Raw genomic sequence first — 16,547 nt, 5'->3', positions numbered from 1 at the left:
GCAGAGGGAGTTTCCTCACCAGAAGTTCTGGTATACCAATGAAATTGTAGGTCTGTGCCAAAAAGAAAAAAATAAACTAATGATTTATTTACTTCTATTTGACAAAGGAGAAAATTCAAACAAGTTGATATATTCTAAAGGTCATATAAGTCAGAATTAGATTTAAAATTTCAGTTTGGGGGAGGCAACTCTGGGAACAAAATTTTCCAGGCTGAGATTCATTCAAGTGATTCCCACTGCCCTTCAGTTGCATACTAAGGTTTGTCACAATCTAGAGCAAAGATGAATGTTGTGTTGCAAAAGCAAGAAGAGTCTCAATTTCCATATGTTCCTTAACCAGATTGGAAGCTGTTATTGGAAAGAGAAATCACCCACTACCCCCAAAATTGTAATCCATAATTTATTTTCAAAAGACTTGAAACTTTCAGTGGTTTTGCAAATCCCATGTGTATCATATCCTTGGCTTGATATTTCATTCTCCTATGCCCTTGCTGCAGTATTTGGTAAGGCTGCCTCCTTTTTGTATGAGTGGGGTTGCCAATTGTCAATAAAATTGCTGACAATCAGTAAAAGAAATATTGAACTGTCAGGGAAAAACACTTACACCTCAGTGAGGAAAAAAAAGCATAATGATTAGAATCATATATTTTTCTTAGTCTGGCATCTATTTCCTGACTACTCAAGTCCTTTTTACAGTGCAATCTGTGTTTTTAAGCTTGGAGGGAGGTGGGGAGTAGTAGAGTGGTGGGCTTCATAAAAATAGATATGTAGCATAATAAAAAAGCCAGGGCAATCGAAAAATCACTGAGAAGTCTCAATTCTTCCATAAGAGTGCATTTAACCTACAGCATACAAGAGGCATTAAAGAAGTCCATTTTAAAGAAGCCATGCTGTGGAATCTTGATTGTGAGATCCATTCTGGGAGGTGAAATTCAGAGCTTTTAGCTCAAATCCCAGGTGGGATGATTGACAATAAATCAATTTGATGTTTTGTTAACTCTGTCTTTGAAATAGTAGTACGTTACAATCTGACTTGAAATATTTAACAAGTTTTTTTAAAGCAGGATAAACAAAAATATAAGTGAATCATTGGTGAGGATTAAATTTCTCTCTAATGAATTAAATAAACCGTCCTTTAAAGTGTCCAACATATTTCTTGATAAAACTTCTGAACTTTGGCAATATTCTATCTCTCCACCCCACATTCTATGAATGTACAAGTTCTGGTTTGAAGTCCAGAGGTAAAGTGGAATACTTTGTTTGTGATTTTTAAGGGGAGACCTTGTTACCAGTGAATGGGAAAATACAGTAGAGTCAATCAAAATATAGTCAATTAGTTTTGTAAGATGAAATAAATAGATTTCTTAACTATCTTTACTGGGTGGCACTAGATAGAGGATTCAGGAAGACCTGAGTTCAAATGTGGTCTCAGACAATCACAAACTTAGTGACCCTAAGAAAGTCACTTAGCTTCTGTTTATCTCAGCTTCCTGATCTGTAAATAGGGGATAATAAGTAACAGCACTTCTATCTAAGTATTGTTGTGAAGATAAAATGAATTAATATTTGTAAAACATTTTGCAAACCTTAGTTAGCTAACTTGTACTTATTAAGTGCCTACTGTGTGCAAGGCATTCTGCTGAGCATTACATAAATTCTAGTTATTTGGTTTATGCTTTCGTTGTTGTTATTTTTGTCATCATCCCAACCAATTGTTCTAAACAAAAAAAAGGTTCTGGTTCCAGGAGGTCAAAGTCAAGCTTTACAAAGAATAGGGATCATATTGATCGAAAAGTAGAAAAACAACTAAATTAGGTGAGGAATTTAAACCAAAGCATATTGCTTGATTATCATAGGTTTCCTACAACTAAAATTCTTAAGTTAAGAATGACACATATTTTGGGTTGAAAGAGTTAAGGATATTAATCCTGAACAAGAGAATATTTGGGAGGTACATGGCATAATTTTAAATGAAAAGAAATGCACATTTAATGAATTGTCAGACTTTCAGGATTTGTTAAAAAAAAAACAAAAACCTGAACTTAATAGAAGATTTGACATACAAGAGTCAAGGAAAATATAATGTACATACCAAAGAGTAATTACAAGGGACTCAATAAGGACAGACTGTTTACCTTTTATGTATGTAAAATATAAAATGTAGTCTAAGATTGTTATTAGTAATTGGGTAGTCCATAAGAAAGATTGGGGTAGACCTGAGTATGATAGGACTTTAAAAAAGTAAAATCATTTAGGAACAGCTAAAAAGAGTAATTATCTTATACAAATGAGGTACAAGAGGAAGAACTGAAATGTAGGAATTAGATGGGGGAAGAGGGCTGTTAATTCTGGAAACCTGCTTTCATCAGGAATGGGTTCAAGAGGGAACTGTGTGTGTGTGTGTGTGTGTATGTGTGTGTGTGTGTGAAAAAGTCTTCTAAATTCACAAAGAAATAAAATATTAAGAGGATAGGGAGGGGGAAGAGGACAAGAGAGGGATCTCTAGAGGAAAGGGTAAGGGAATAGATTAAAGGGAATATAGAAGGGTGTTTAGATTAATGGGAAAGGGAGGAGGAGAAGGAGCAGGTTAATAGGAGATTTCAGATAAAAGCCAAGTAGAGAAGTCAGGAGGGATAATAAATAAGGATAGTCACAAACACACAGGCAAAGATCAGGAGTAGAATTTGTTAGGGCAAGTATATGTCTATATATGTCTATATGAATTTACGTATGTATGTGTGTATATATCTCTATATAAATATATTCAGGCTTAATTGTAGCCTTCAGATTGGGGGGAGGAAAGAAGGAAAAAACAAAGTAAAAAGGGCATAACAAAGAACAAAAGAAAACTTACAAGGAAGCAAAGAAAAAATGGACAGTCTTCAACACAATGAATAATATTTATTATACAGGCTTTCTTGAAATGCAAACATTGCTATATATTTTGAATCCTCTTTTACATTCTGTTGTGCACATGACATGCTTTTTCCCCCTTTCCTTGTTTTGTAATCCTTCCTTTTCTTATTTTGTAATTCTTTCTAAATTTAAGTTTAGGGAGGAGCTAAGATGGCGGAGTAGCAGCACAGACTTGCTAGCACTCTTCCCCAAACCCAGCCAAATACCTGTGAAAAATGATTTTAAACAAACCCTGGAGCTGCAGAACCCACAGAATCATGGAGTGAAGCAAACCTCCACCCCAAGATAGCTTGGAATGTTGTTGGGAATCATCTATCGAGCTGTGCTCAGAGCACAGCACAGTCCAGTATGAGCCATGCTGGCACAGAGGGAACCTGAGCAGGCCCCAAGGGGACTGAATTATAAGCACTTGTGGTGATTTCCAGACTTTATGATCCCAAAATGCCGTGGACAAACTGGAAGGTCAGTAGAAAAAAATCTGTGGGACCTGTGTGAGAGAGTAGAATGGTCAGATCCCAGACCCAGGGCAACAAAGGGGTAGAGGAGCACTCTGAGAAGGAGCCTGTGGCAGCAGCAGCATCAACTATTTCTGGAGCTCTAGGCCCACAGATTGTGGGGGGATCAAGAGGCTGAGAGTTCACTCCCCAACCCCACTGGAAGCAGAGAACTACCTTAACAAAGAGCTCAAAAGTCAAGTAAATAGTTGGGAAAGTGAACAAAAACCAGAAAAAGAATCTGACTTAGAATCTCACTTTGGTGACAAGGCAGATCAAAGCATACAAAGAGAAAACAACAAAGTCTCATATCCAAAGCCTCCAATAAAAATATGAATTGGTCTCAGGCCATGGAAAAACTCAAAAAAAGATTTTGAAAATCAAGTAAGAGAAATAGAGCAAAAATTGGGAAGAGAAATAAGAGTGATGCAAGAAAATCATGAGAAATGAGTCAACTGCTTGCTAAAGGAGACCCTAAAAAATGCTGAAGAAAATATCACTTTAAAAATTGATTAACCCAAATGGCAAAAGAGATCCAAAACATTAATGAGAAGAATGCCCTAAAAAAGCAGAACTAACTAGATGAAAAAGCAGGTCACTGAAGAAAATTCCTTAAAGATTGGAATGGAGCAGATAGAAGCTAATGACTTTATGAAAAATCAAGAAATTGTAAAACAAAATTTAAGTTTATAATATGTTTCTTTTTCTCTCCTTTATTGTATATTTAAGGAAATACAAAATTTTAAAATTTTAAAAAAATTTTAAGTTTTAAAAAAAAAAGAAAAAAATGGGAACAAACTTACATAACCATAGCACTGGAGCATATGAATAGTGGATGCATATGCCTAGAACAACTCACAACTCTGGACTACGGGCTTTGTTATCCTTGGCTTCCTTCAGGGAGAGTCTGCACTATAAGTTACCACAGTATGAGTAGGGTCATATTCTGAGAGGCTCAGTAGTATGACCCTCAGACAAAATAGAAATCCTAAGCCTGGAAACTGTAGAGATTCTCCAGATCTGCTCCATTGACTGGGTTCTGAGGGGTTTCTACTTCTCAGGTAATAGATAGAAGTACATGTAAACATAAAAATAGAACCTCCTACCTCCACTAAGCTCTTCCATGAATCAAAGCTTTTCCTCCATTTAGCTTTTCAATGTATCATGTGGAAATGAAAGCTCTGAAGTCTTTCTGTGATTCAGCTCTGAGGACTCTTCTCATACACACAGGTCTTATCTTGCCTCTCAGAGATCTAGTTTTAATCAATTCTGTAGCTTCAAAGCAGGGTCTCTTATTTGAAATGATTCGTCTCTATCTTAGGGTAGTAACCAAAATCTATTATTTCAGCCAAACCATAAGTAGGCAACATACAATTGTGACATAGTCAAAAATTCATAGTAAAGTCATGATTTCCCTATTTTTAATCTTAAAGTCCTCATCAGTCATATGTAAACTTTATAGAGATTAAGAAACAGGACACTTAGGTTATCTTTACTCTGAGTGTTTTTTCTTTGTGGAACTGCTTTTTCAGTGTTTCTCACATAATTTTATTGGTTCCCATGCCCTTTCAATCAATGTCCAAATCTGAAGGAGTTATTACTTTACACAAAAGTGAATTGACCCTGGTTTGGTGGCATGTTCTCCCCTCACTGAAGCTCTTCAAGTAAAGACTAGATGACCATTTCTGTCATAAAATAGAAAGTATTCTGTTTCAGGCCTTAATATCCTCATCCATAAAATGAGAATGTTGGATTAAATGACCTCCAGAGATCTCTTTTGTCTCTAAATCTACAATCCTCCAATTACTGATTATCCTAGATAGCCACTAAAATCTCTTATCACTCTGAAATTCTCTGATAATATTCAAAAGCTATTTTGGTAACTTTGGGTAGGGTTCCCAATGTAGGGACATGTAATCTTCAGGTATTTGAAGGATCAGGAAGTTTCTATAGCAACTTTGACATCACATTTTTTTCTGGTCTTTCCTAGTTTCCTGCTTTTAGCCAGAAGTTTGTCTTCAGTCAGCCTGTTGATCATAGACACCACCTTTTTCTCTATGACAATGCCAGCCCAATGGCATTCACAGCACATCATTATCCCTCTTTCTTCAAACCAAGTGAGGTACTTGAACGATACCCAGATAAAGCAAAAAGAAGGCCCTGAAATAAGCGAAATAAGCCATGCTTTCTTGCCAGAGATCAAGAAACACACGGAAATTAGGCTAAGAATGGGTGCATTCATTTCTTTGTGATACACCTCAGCCCCTACTGCATTCTCTTTGTGTTTTTTTCGCAATGTCATGATTTGCTTCAGGAACTTACAGTATGTGTTAAATTAGTTGTGAGAAAATTTCAAAATAAAACCTAAATCCTTTTCCTTCTCCCCCTAGCCCCACTTCTAACTAAAACCTCTATTCATCCTGAAGGCTCTGGGAATACATCCAAAGATGTTTTATTGTTCTCAGAAGATATATGAATGTTATTTGTCATGTGTAGTGTGTATGAAGGGGAGGAGAAGAGGGAGAGTGCGGCAGACAGTAGAAAGGCGGGGGAGGCATTGCATTGAGCTAATTTCTAAGAAAGAAGGTAGGATTAACGGGATGACTCAAAACAGATGTAAGGCAGGGACCCCAAAAGAATTGAATGGCCCTGAGAGGTTACAAGGTTATTAATACTGCTGTAGATTTTATGAGAGTTGTTTTTTGACTTAATGACAAATTGATTTGGGGGGAGTTATTTGTACTCTACTTGTATTGATTATACAGCAGAAGAAAGCATGATTGTTTTTCAAGGTGAGAAAAGTGGCCTTATTTCTATGAGATGTAGTGAAAATTACCTCCTTGCTATTTCTTGTATAAGACAGTCTCTCTCTCTCAACACTATGCATTTTCACTGAAAATTCTTAGAATTATTTTCCTTCTCATCTTTGTACTGGAGTCCTTCAGGTTCTAACTAAAAGAATCCCACCCTCCAAAAAAGAGATTTCTCTATACCCCCTGAATGCTAGTGCCTTGCTTCTATATGTATAGTTATATGTGTAGAAAGTAAATTAGACTTTACGTATGTATGTATGTCTCTTTATGTATACACACATATCCATATATACAAATGTACACATACCTATATCTTGATCATATATAGATGTTTGCATAATGAAACCTCCATTAGAGTTCCCACAGAACAAGAACAATTTTTGTCTTTCTTTGTATCTCTGAGACTTAGCAAAGAGCCTGGCGTATAGTAGTTGTTTAATAAATGATTTTTAAATAAATATAACTGTTTAATAAATATCATAGATGCTTAATAAATATTGAATACCATTTACTCAGATAAAGTTAAAATGGATACATGATTGAGATATAAAGACAGATACTACAAGAAAATTTGAAGAACATGGAACATATTACTTATCAGACTTACGTATAGGTGAACAATTTATGAATAAACAAGAGATAGAGAACAGAGTATGGTGTAAAATGGAAAATTTCAATTTCATTGAATTACAAATGGTTTGTACATATGAAAAAATGTAACTAAGATCAGAAGGAAAGCAGAAAAGTAGGGGAAAATTATAGTTTCTCAGTTAAAGGTCTCATATCTCAAATATACGAAGAACTTTGTAAAATATGAAAGAATACAATTCATTTCCCAATTGATAAGTGGTCAAAAGATATGAACAAGCAAGTTTTAGATAAAGAAATCAAAACAATTCCTAGTCATATAAAAATGCTTTAAATCATTATTAATTAGAGAAATGCAAATTAAAACCACTGAGATATTGTTTTTCACTTACCAGATTGATTAAATGATTGAAGAGGAATGCTACAAATGTTGGGGAGGTGGAAAAATTGGGACACTAATTCATTGTTGATGGAATTTTGAACTCATCCAACTATTCTGGAGAGCAATCTGGAATTATGACCAAAGCGTTATTAAATCACTTATGCCCTTTGATCCAGCAATACCATTACTAGGTCAATTTACAAATTTGATTAGGGAAAAGGGAAAGAACCTGTATGTTCTAAAATATTTATAGGAACTCTCTGTGTGGTGACACTGGAAATTATGTGGATGCCTATCAATTGGGGAATGGTTAAACAATTTTTGGTACATGATGGTGATGGAATAGCACAGTTCCATAAGAAATGATGAGTTCATGATCTTAGAAAAACATACATTGACTTGCAAGGAATAATAAAAGTTAAATGAGCACAACCAATAGAATGTTGTATACAGTAACAGCAATATTGCTTTAAGAGCAACTTTGAGCAAATAAATCATTTTGACTAGTATGAATACCCAAATTAACTATAAAAGACATATGAAAAAAGACAATATCTAAATCCAGAGGAAGAACTGATAAACAGAGGGTTAGAATGATTTTATATATATATGTATGTAAAATATATACATACATATAATATATGTATACACATACACATTTATATCTTATGATAGCTATCTGTAGAGCTGGGTGGAGAAGAAACTAGCAAGATAACTTTATTATATATTTAAAAGGAATAGTAAGTTGTACATAATAGAGTTGAAATTTTATATCTAATCATCCCTTTTAATTATACTATATTATGGAAATACTTGTTTTATTCCATAAATTAAAAATAAAATAAATAAAATTTTAAAATAGAGTATAATTCATTATTTTTAAATTATAAATTTTAGTTAAATTTATAATTTAAATTAGACTTTGAAAGGAGTCACTCACTGAGTCACAACTGCCACACTCCAAAATACTACTTCATTCCATGATGAGCCAAACTATTTCCATTTATGAAATGATGTTAATAGCTCAGGTGTGGAGAATCAAGGCTAATGATTTTCACTACTAGCTTTCTTATTACTCAAACAAGGCAGAACAGGCTGTGAGGTGGATTCCATGAGACTGTGTCTACACTATTGCAAGCAACACTATAGTTATTCTTCAGATAATGTCTCTGGTCTGTGAATGCTCAGCTAGAGAATTCACCTCTAATAAAACCTTTTTCCTTCCTGTTTTAACATTCTATATTTCTATCATTCACATACTCAATACCCATTAATGTATTGGGGGACTTCTTTTGGTTCTTTTATTATCTAAGGTGTATCAATATGCCATTTAAGCTGTCCATCTGTTTCTTATCACACTTTATAACCAGTCAGCTGTATCATCAGTGGCACATTTTACGTCACTTCATACATACATTCCTGGAACTATGTCACAGCCTATCTTATATATCTTTTCATTGAATTTTTGGTTACTTATTATTTTTCCAAGATTGTAGTATTCAATTATTTTCAGCTATAATAAATCACTGAGAGAATATTGGTATTAAAGAGACATGAAAAGTGGATAGAGGATAGGACTTCAAGTCAGGAAACTCACCTTCCTGAGTTAAAATCTGGTCTCTGACACTAGTTCTGTGATCCTGAGTAAGTCACATAGCCCTGTTTGCCTCAATTTCCTCATCTTTAAAATGAATTGGAACAAGAAATGATGTATCATTCCAGCATCTTTGACAAGAAAACCTAAAATGGGATCACAAAGACTCAGACACAACTGTAGGAATGGAACAACAATAATGTTACCAGACTCCTCCTCAAAGACTCTTGCCCAAAGCTTGGTAGATCCTTCCAGATTTTGCACATCACTGGCATAGCCTTCAAGGATCCGTAGTCATTCCCAAACCATCATGGAATAGGACATTTGTTAAGGTCATCTATGCCTAAATTCTCTAAATATCTCCATTTCTGATTTACTGAAGCTGTCCTTTGCTACATTCTAAAGACTATGTCTGTCTGAATTCCAAAGCATTGCCACTATGTGATGTTTACCAATACCGGCATCTATTCACTTCTTTTCAATCTCTCTGCCACACACTCTCAAATTCAGAATTGATAGAGATTCAGAGATCTTGGAGGCCATACAGTCTCACCTGCATCTGAACATTTATACTCTGTGAAGTATTTCCAACAAGTGATCTTCTGCTTTAAGACCACCAGTCAAGGGAAACTCGTGTATGTATAAGGAAAGAAAGTAGATTAGGAAATAAGCTATCAAGATAAAAATAAGTTCTTACAAGAAATATAATCAGAATAATCTGGGCATCTCCTAAAATGATTATAATTGCTGGGTTCCCTACATTTCATATCCACATGCTAGTCCATGGATCTGGCTTCCTGAACTCCTGCTCCCTTCTTATTCTAAGCATGCAATATTATTTATCTTCTCCAGGTTACCACACTGCAATGAATATTCACCATACTTCCCTGTATTTTGTGTTCAATTATTTGGTTTATTTAAAAAAAAAAAGCATGCCAAACTTCAGTCTGTAAGAATTGATAGCCCTCAGGTATTATCACACGGCACTTAATAAACTGATTACCTCTCTCCTCCCCCCCCCCCCCAAAAAAATTCTGCACCTAACCAGAGAGGAAACAATGTTCACTATAGGAATAAGGACTGAAATTAGACCTTTAATTTTATGATTAAGTTCCTTGATGAGGAAACTCTCTCTGCCAGCGCAGGTTATCACTTTCTCTACAACTTGTGTTCTTAAAAAGTTTCCTAGAGCATTGAGAAGTTATACATTCTGCTATGTGATGGAAGCAAGAATTGAAGTCATATCTTCCTGGTTTCAAGGTCATCTCTCTATCCACTGTGTAATAGTGCATCTTGGGCTGTTAATTATGCCTGGATTGAATATAAACAAGTTTTACTATCACTCCAAAAAGAATAATTTATCCCAAACTCACCAATCAATCAAATATTTATTGTTTGCTTTGATCCAGGCACTTCATTTGTCTATATGTATCTTAAAGCCAAATTACATAAGGACTATTTTTCTTTAGAATGTTCAAAGAAAATTCTATCATGGCTTCAGGAGAGATCTCTGGATTGTTTATGTCCTATTTTCTAATGTTGGCAGGCTTTTTATCCCTCTACTACTTCTAAAAACAAAAAAGTATCTTTTTCTGACCAGTTTCCTTCTTATCGTTTTAGTTATGGCACAAAATGATGGGAGGAAGCTATATTTTTAGACTTCTGATCAGAGAAGGCTTTCCCAGGTTTTGGTGTGAGAAAAACAATCTGACCTCAGCTGACCATAAGCAAGACTTGTTCATAAGCAAGGCTTTATCTAGAAATTTTCAAAGTATGTTTTGTTGTTTAGCTACAGATGGTTTCAGTTTGATGAAAGGGAGCACAAGGCAAGAGGCAATGATGAGGTTTGATGCATCCACCTTCCTTTCTATTTCTACCTGAAGTATCTGGCTAATTATGGGTACTCAGAACAAAATAGAAGAATCAGAATAGGAAGTCTTTAGAATGTCACTTTCAATCATCAGTATTCCTTTTAGAAGAACTTGTCTTCCCCACCCTAGTTCAACCCTGACCTCTCTCTGAGAAAACTCTTTATTCTCCTTTGGAAGACTGCCATCCATGAGTAAATCCCAGGACTTGTTTTGTACTTAACCAATTACCATCATACCTTGTTTCAGCTCTGTGAATATATTTTTAAATCATTATTATCTTGGAAGGCAGTATCCAAATAATGTTTTTGCTACATCTTCAAATCCCTTGAGGTTTCCCCATTAGTCATAAAAATTTATCTTGAAATTATTTGGCCAATGAAGAAAAAAAATCAGCTATGATTCTTGCCAAAAGAACTCAAGTGATATTGTGTAACTTTGGTGATGCAGAAATGTTGAACCCAACTAGAAAATGGTTTCAAAGTTCATGAATATTAGTTGCAGCATGAGGTTGAAAGAATGGAACAATAGACTGGACCAAGATGGTAGCCCCTAGAGAGGAAACAAGATGACTCTCATGATCACATGTGGCATAGTAGAAAGAGCACTGGACTTGGAGTTATCAGACCTGGGTGCAAATCCTACTTCTATTCACTCACTCCTTGTATTATCTGTAAAATTAAGAGACTGGACAAAGCTACATTTAAAATGACTTTTAGGGCAGATCAATAATCTAAGTACCAAAATAAATTTCCTAAGTCAATATTTCTGTGGGGGAAAAACATTTATATCTCTTATTTTTACAGGACCTTTATTTCCAAATGTATCTCACCTTTCTCTTAGCCTAGAGAACCATTTCTTGTAAGAAAGAATAAAAAAAGGAGGGGAAAAATCAGTTCAGAAAACAAACAATACATCAACTAAACCTGACGGTATATACAATGTTCCATACTTATAGTCCCCTACCACTGGGGGAAGAAAGGAGAGGGGTATATTATTCATTTCTTCTTCTGGGGCCAAGCTTGCTGACTCAGCACTTCTGATTCCAGATCAGGCTACAAGCTTTTGAACTTGTTATGCTATCCAAATTGGAGAATGGGCGAGGAGAAAGGGGGAAAAGTTTAATTCTATACTAGTCTCTTTGTGACAATCAAACTAAATAGGAAATTTTGGAAATAAAATAACTTATTTTCATGGAGTTACATGATCATTTAAAATAATTGAGGTGTCTCTTCAAGATTGAGGTGGTTTAGAACATTGGTGAAACCCTAAAAGCATTCTGGCTAATATGTAGGGCTTTCCCTTGCAACAAGACATCATTTCTACCTCAACCTTTGTCTTTCATAGGGTCTTACCTATAAGTTAAGGAAAAGTACTCCTCTGACTACTTTTATACATGAGTATTAACGTTTACAGGGTTTGTATTTTCTCTTTAAGTTACTATTTGGAGTTGCAGGAAAACCACAAATGCCCCAATTCTCCATTAGAACAACCTTAGCAAAATTTGGAACCTTGGAGGATGGTTCGTATCATAGCAAACTTGTCCCCTTAAGCAGGTACTGGCAATAAAAGGCATAATCCAAGAAGTAGCTTGCCTAGGGGTATGCTTTCATGAGGTTTTCAGACTTTAATCTTGCCATCGTTGGAAGGCATTTGGCATCTCTCTGATACTATTAAAGTGGGGTTGGGGAAACTCAGCTGCTATGTGCATCTGTAGAAGTGCTTGAACTAAATTTCCAAAGTCAGGGGTACATAGTAAAAGCCAACCCACTCATGCCACCCTGTCAGAAAACTTGGACCTTTTACTTGGGAACCAGTGGAAATTCTGTGGAAGATTTAATCCATGTGTTTCTAATCCATTTACAATTAATTCATCAAGATACTGTTTAAATAAGAAGGGTGTTTCTAAAATGTTCCAAAGGTTAAAGTTATGTTCAGAACCAAAACTTGAAAAAAAAATATATCACATTTGTGATTTGTTTGTTAAATTCCTCATTATGTCCTCTTTCTGTTCAAGTGATCTTTAGAATTATCTGATAACAATACTACTTTGATTCTATCTTTGTTTATATTCATCCAAATGTTCTCCACCACCACTACCCTCTTGAACTTTCTCACATGAGTATATCTGCTTAATATTCAGGGATTTCATTGTATCTTCTCCCAATACCTTTCACATATTCTTTTCCTTTGCTTAAGGTATTACCTTCTGGAGCCATATCTCAGTTATGGCTCTCATCTCACTGAATCTCAGTTAACTAAAATGTTCCTCTTTGCATTAAGATCTCTAGTTCCCCTCATTTGCTACATTTTTGGTACATTTACATAGAGATATCTAAAAACAAGATTTTTATTTCTGGTTGCTTCCTTGGACCCCCCACTCCACCACCTAGAAGTTGCTCTAGGGTGGAGCCAAGATCCAAAGTAGAAGAAGCATGACAGTTGAGCTCTTCCAACATTCCCCTTCATGTAACTTTAAAATAGTGTCTTAAATTGAAGAAAATATTGGATTGAGACAATTTTCTAGCCTAAGACAACTTAGGAGGTCTGAAAGAGAAGTCTGTGACACTAGAATAGGGGTTGGCTCATAATCAACATGGTGGCAACACCAGCTGTGGACTTTGAAGGCAACTGCAACAACTCTAGCAACCGATTCAGGAGCTGTGATTCAGCCCAGTGATGGTAAGGGGATCTGGCAAATGGTTAAAAAGAAATTCCAGGAGACTCTTGTGGTAGCACTGGGCACAAAATCAAGCTCTGTTTGGCAACTCCATCTTCCATACCCACTTCCAGGTTGCAGTTTCAGAGTAAAGAGAAGTTCTTGTGATTCAAAGGAAACAGGGGCCCTGGGGAGCAGTATCACTTGTTACTTGCAAGGATTCTGAGGTCCTTACTGGATAAGGAACAGAGTGCAGACCAGAAGAGCAATGACCACACCTCTTCCTGGATCACACCAACTTGGAAGCACCGAAAACTGCCAAACACCCAGAACTAGCTCTGAAAATAGTAGTACAAAAAAGCGTGAAGCATGGGATTGTGCCCCCCCCCCCCTTCCAGCCCTACCCCACCCTGGGAACACCACCCAACTTAAATATAAATTTCAGAGTCAAGAGATATGATACAAATATGAGGAAACAACAACAAAAAAAGAACCTGACAATAAAAAGGTACTATGGTGACAGGGAAGGTCTGGACACAAACTCAGAAGAAGACAAAAATGTCAAAAACAATTACAAGCAAGGTGTCAAAAAATATGAACTGGACCCAAACCCAATAAGAATTCCTGAAAGAGCTAAAAATCTGACTTTTAAAGTCAGAGTGGTAGGAGAAAATTGGGAAAAGAGAGGAGAGTGAAGAAAGAAATTATGAAAAGATAATAAACAGTTTTGTAAAAGCAGCACAAAAATACTGAAAATTTAAAAAAATAAATTTGATCAAATGCTAGAAGACATAAAAACTTCACTGATGAAAATAATTCCTTAAAAGGCAGAATTGGCCAAATGGAAAAAGAAGTGCAAACTCTCACTGAAGAAAATAATTCCTTAAAAATTAGAATTAATCAAGTGAAAACTAACTCCATGATACATCAAGTATCAATAAAACAAGGTTAAAAGAAGGAAAGAATAAAAGAAAGGGTGAAATATCTCATTGGAAAGACAACTGACCTGAATAATAGATTGAAGAGAGATAATTTAGGAATTTTTGGACTTTCTGAAAGCCATGATCAAAGAAATAGCCTAAAATATCCTATTTCAAGAAACTATTAAGGAAAACTGTACTGATATACTAGAACCAGAGGGTAAAATGTAATTGAAAGAATTCACTGATCACATCTTCAAAGAGATGACAAAACGAAAAGGCCCAGGAGTATTATAGCCAGATTCCAGAGCACCTAGGTAAAAGAGAAAATACTTCAACCAGTCAGAAAGAAGTCATAAAATATTGTGGAATTAGAGTCAGGTCACACAAGATTTAGCAACTGTGTTAAAAGCACACAAGCCTTAGAATGCAATGCTCCAAAAGGCAAGGGTGATAGGATTCCAACCAAGAACAAACTACCCAGTAACACTGAGTAAAATCCTTCAGAGGAAAAAAATTGATATTTAATTAGAGGACTTTGAAGAATGCCTAATGAAAAGATCAGAGCTTAATGGAAAATCTGACATTCAAATATAAAAACCCAAGAGAAGCATAAAAAGGTAAACATGAAAGAGAAATCATAAGAAACTCAATAAAGTTAAAATGTTTACATTTCTAAATGAGAAGAAGACATGTAACTTGCTAAGAATTTTATCAATATTAAGGCAATTAGAAAAACGCTATGTAGACAGAGAGCACACTGATTTTGTTGGAATGATCTGAAAAATGGTTGGGTGAGAAAGGAATGCACTGGAAGAAGGGATAAAGGAGAAGAAGAATGAGAAAATTATCTAACATAAAAGAGGTACACAAGGAAGAATTTTTGCACTGGAGGAGAAAATTAAAGGAATGGGTAATGCTTGAACTTCACTTTCATCAAAATTGGTTCCAAGAGTGAAATATAGATATACATACATGCATATATACATATATGTGTATATATACATACATATATGTGTATATATACACATACATACATAATATTTATGAAATAGAAGGGAAGGAAATATGAAAAAGGGAGGATAGTAACAAAAGAAAGAGCATATTAAGGAAGGCAATGGTCAAAAGCAAAACAGATTTTTGAGGAGAGACAGGGTAATAAGAGAGAGAAGAATAGAAGAAAATTGAATAGAAGGAAACGCAATGTTAGTAATCATAACTGAATATCAATGGGAGAACATCACTCATAAACAAGACACAGATAGTAGAAGGGATTAGAAACAAGAATCCAATGATATGTTGAAATATACATGAAACAACAAACACACAAAACAAAAATGAGGGCTCAGAGCAGAGTCTGTTATGCTTCAGCACAAGTAAAAAAAGCAGGGGTAGCAATGATGATCTCAGACAAAACAAAAACAAAAATAGATCTAATTAAAAGAGAGAAGCAGACAAACTAAATCTTGCTAAACAGGTACCATAGAAAATGAAGTAAATTATATATGTATGTATACACATACATATATATATATGCAACATAAACATATATGCAACAAGTGACATAATATCCTAATTCTTAAAGAAAAAGTTAAATGAATTACAGGAGGAAATACACAGCAAAGCTATATTAGTGAGAAAACTTTCCCCTTTCAGAGTCAGTTTATTTTAACCATAAAATAAATAAGAAAGAAGTTGAGATGAATAGAACTGTAGAAAATTTAGATATGATAGACTTCTGAAGAAAACTGAATAGAAATAGAAGTGAGTATGCCTTTTTCTCAGCTTTATATGGTACTTACCCAAAAACTGGCCCTCTATTATGACTTGAAAGCTCCAAAACTGCAAAAAAGTAGAAATATTAAATATACCCTTTTCAGACCATAATGCAATAAAATATTACATCCAATAAAGTGCTGTGGAAGCATAGATTAAAATACATTAAAAACTAAATAATCTGAACCTAAATAATGAATGGGTCAAAGAATAAACTATAAAAACAATCAATAATTTCATTAAAGAAAATGGCAACAATGAAATGTAACAAAATTTGTAAGATGAAGTCCAAGTAATACTTAAAGGAAAAACATATCTCTAAATATGTACATCAATCAAACAGAGAAAGAGCAGATCAATGAATTGGGCATGCAAATTAAAAAAAATAAACTAGGAAAAGAACAAATTAAAAATCCCAAATAGAACACCAGATTGGAAATTCTGAAAATCAAAGGAGAGATTATTAATAAAATTGAAAGACAATCATTTAAGTAAGAAATAAACCTACAAGCTGATTTTATGAAATGAACAATTAAA

At 34.8% G+C, this 16,547-nt stretch overlaps 1 long non-coding RNA gene across 1 annotated transcript in view; it reads right to left on the bottom strand.

Annotated features, from left to right (window-relative positions):
• LOC140524124 (uncharacterized) overlaps positions 1 to 16,079 on the bottom strand; it is a 76,557-nt gene extending 60,478 nt beyond the window's left edge. Inside the window, exon 1 of the long non-coding RNA XR_011973573.1 lies at positions 16,037 to 16,079. This is a non-coding gene — a long non-coding RNA (uncharacterized lncRNA). The remainder of the gene's footprint in view (positions 1 to 16,036) is intronic.
• Positions 16,080 to 16,547: the final 468 nt, after the last annotated feature.

The sequence above is a fragment of the Notamacropus eugenii genome, chromosome 2, assembly GCF_028372415.1.
Source record: "Notamacropus eugenii isolate mMacEug1 chromosome 2, mMacEug1.pri_v2, whole genome shotgun sequence".
Lineage (NCBI taxonomy): Eukaryota > Metazoa > Chordata > Mammalia > Diprotodontia > Macropodidae > Notamacropus > Notamacropus eugenii.
Note: the sequence above shows the minus strand (reverse complement) of the source record. Positions and strands in the feature narration are given on the sequence as shown.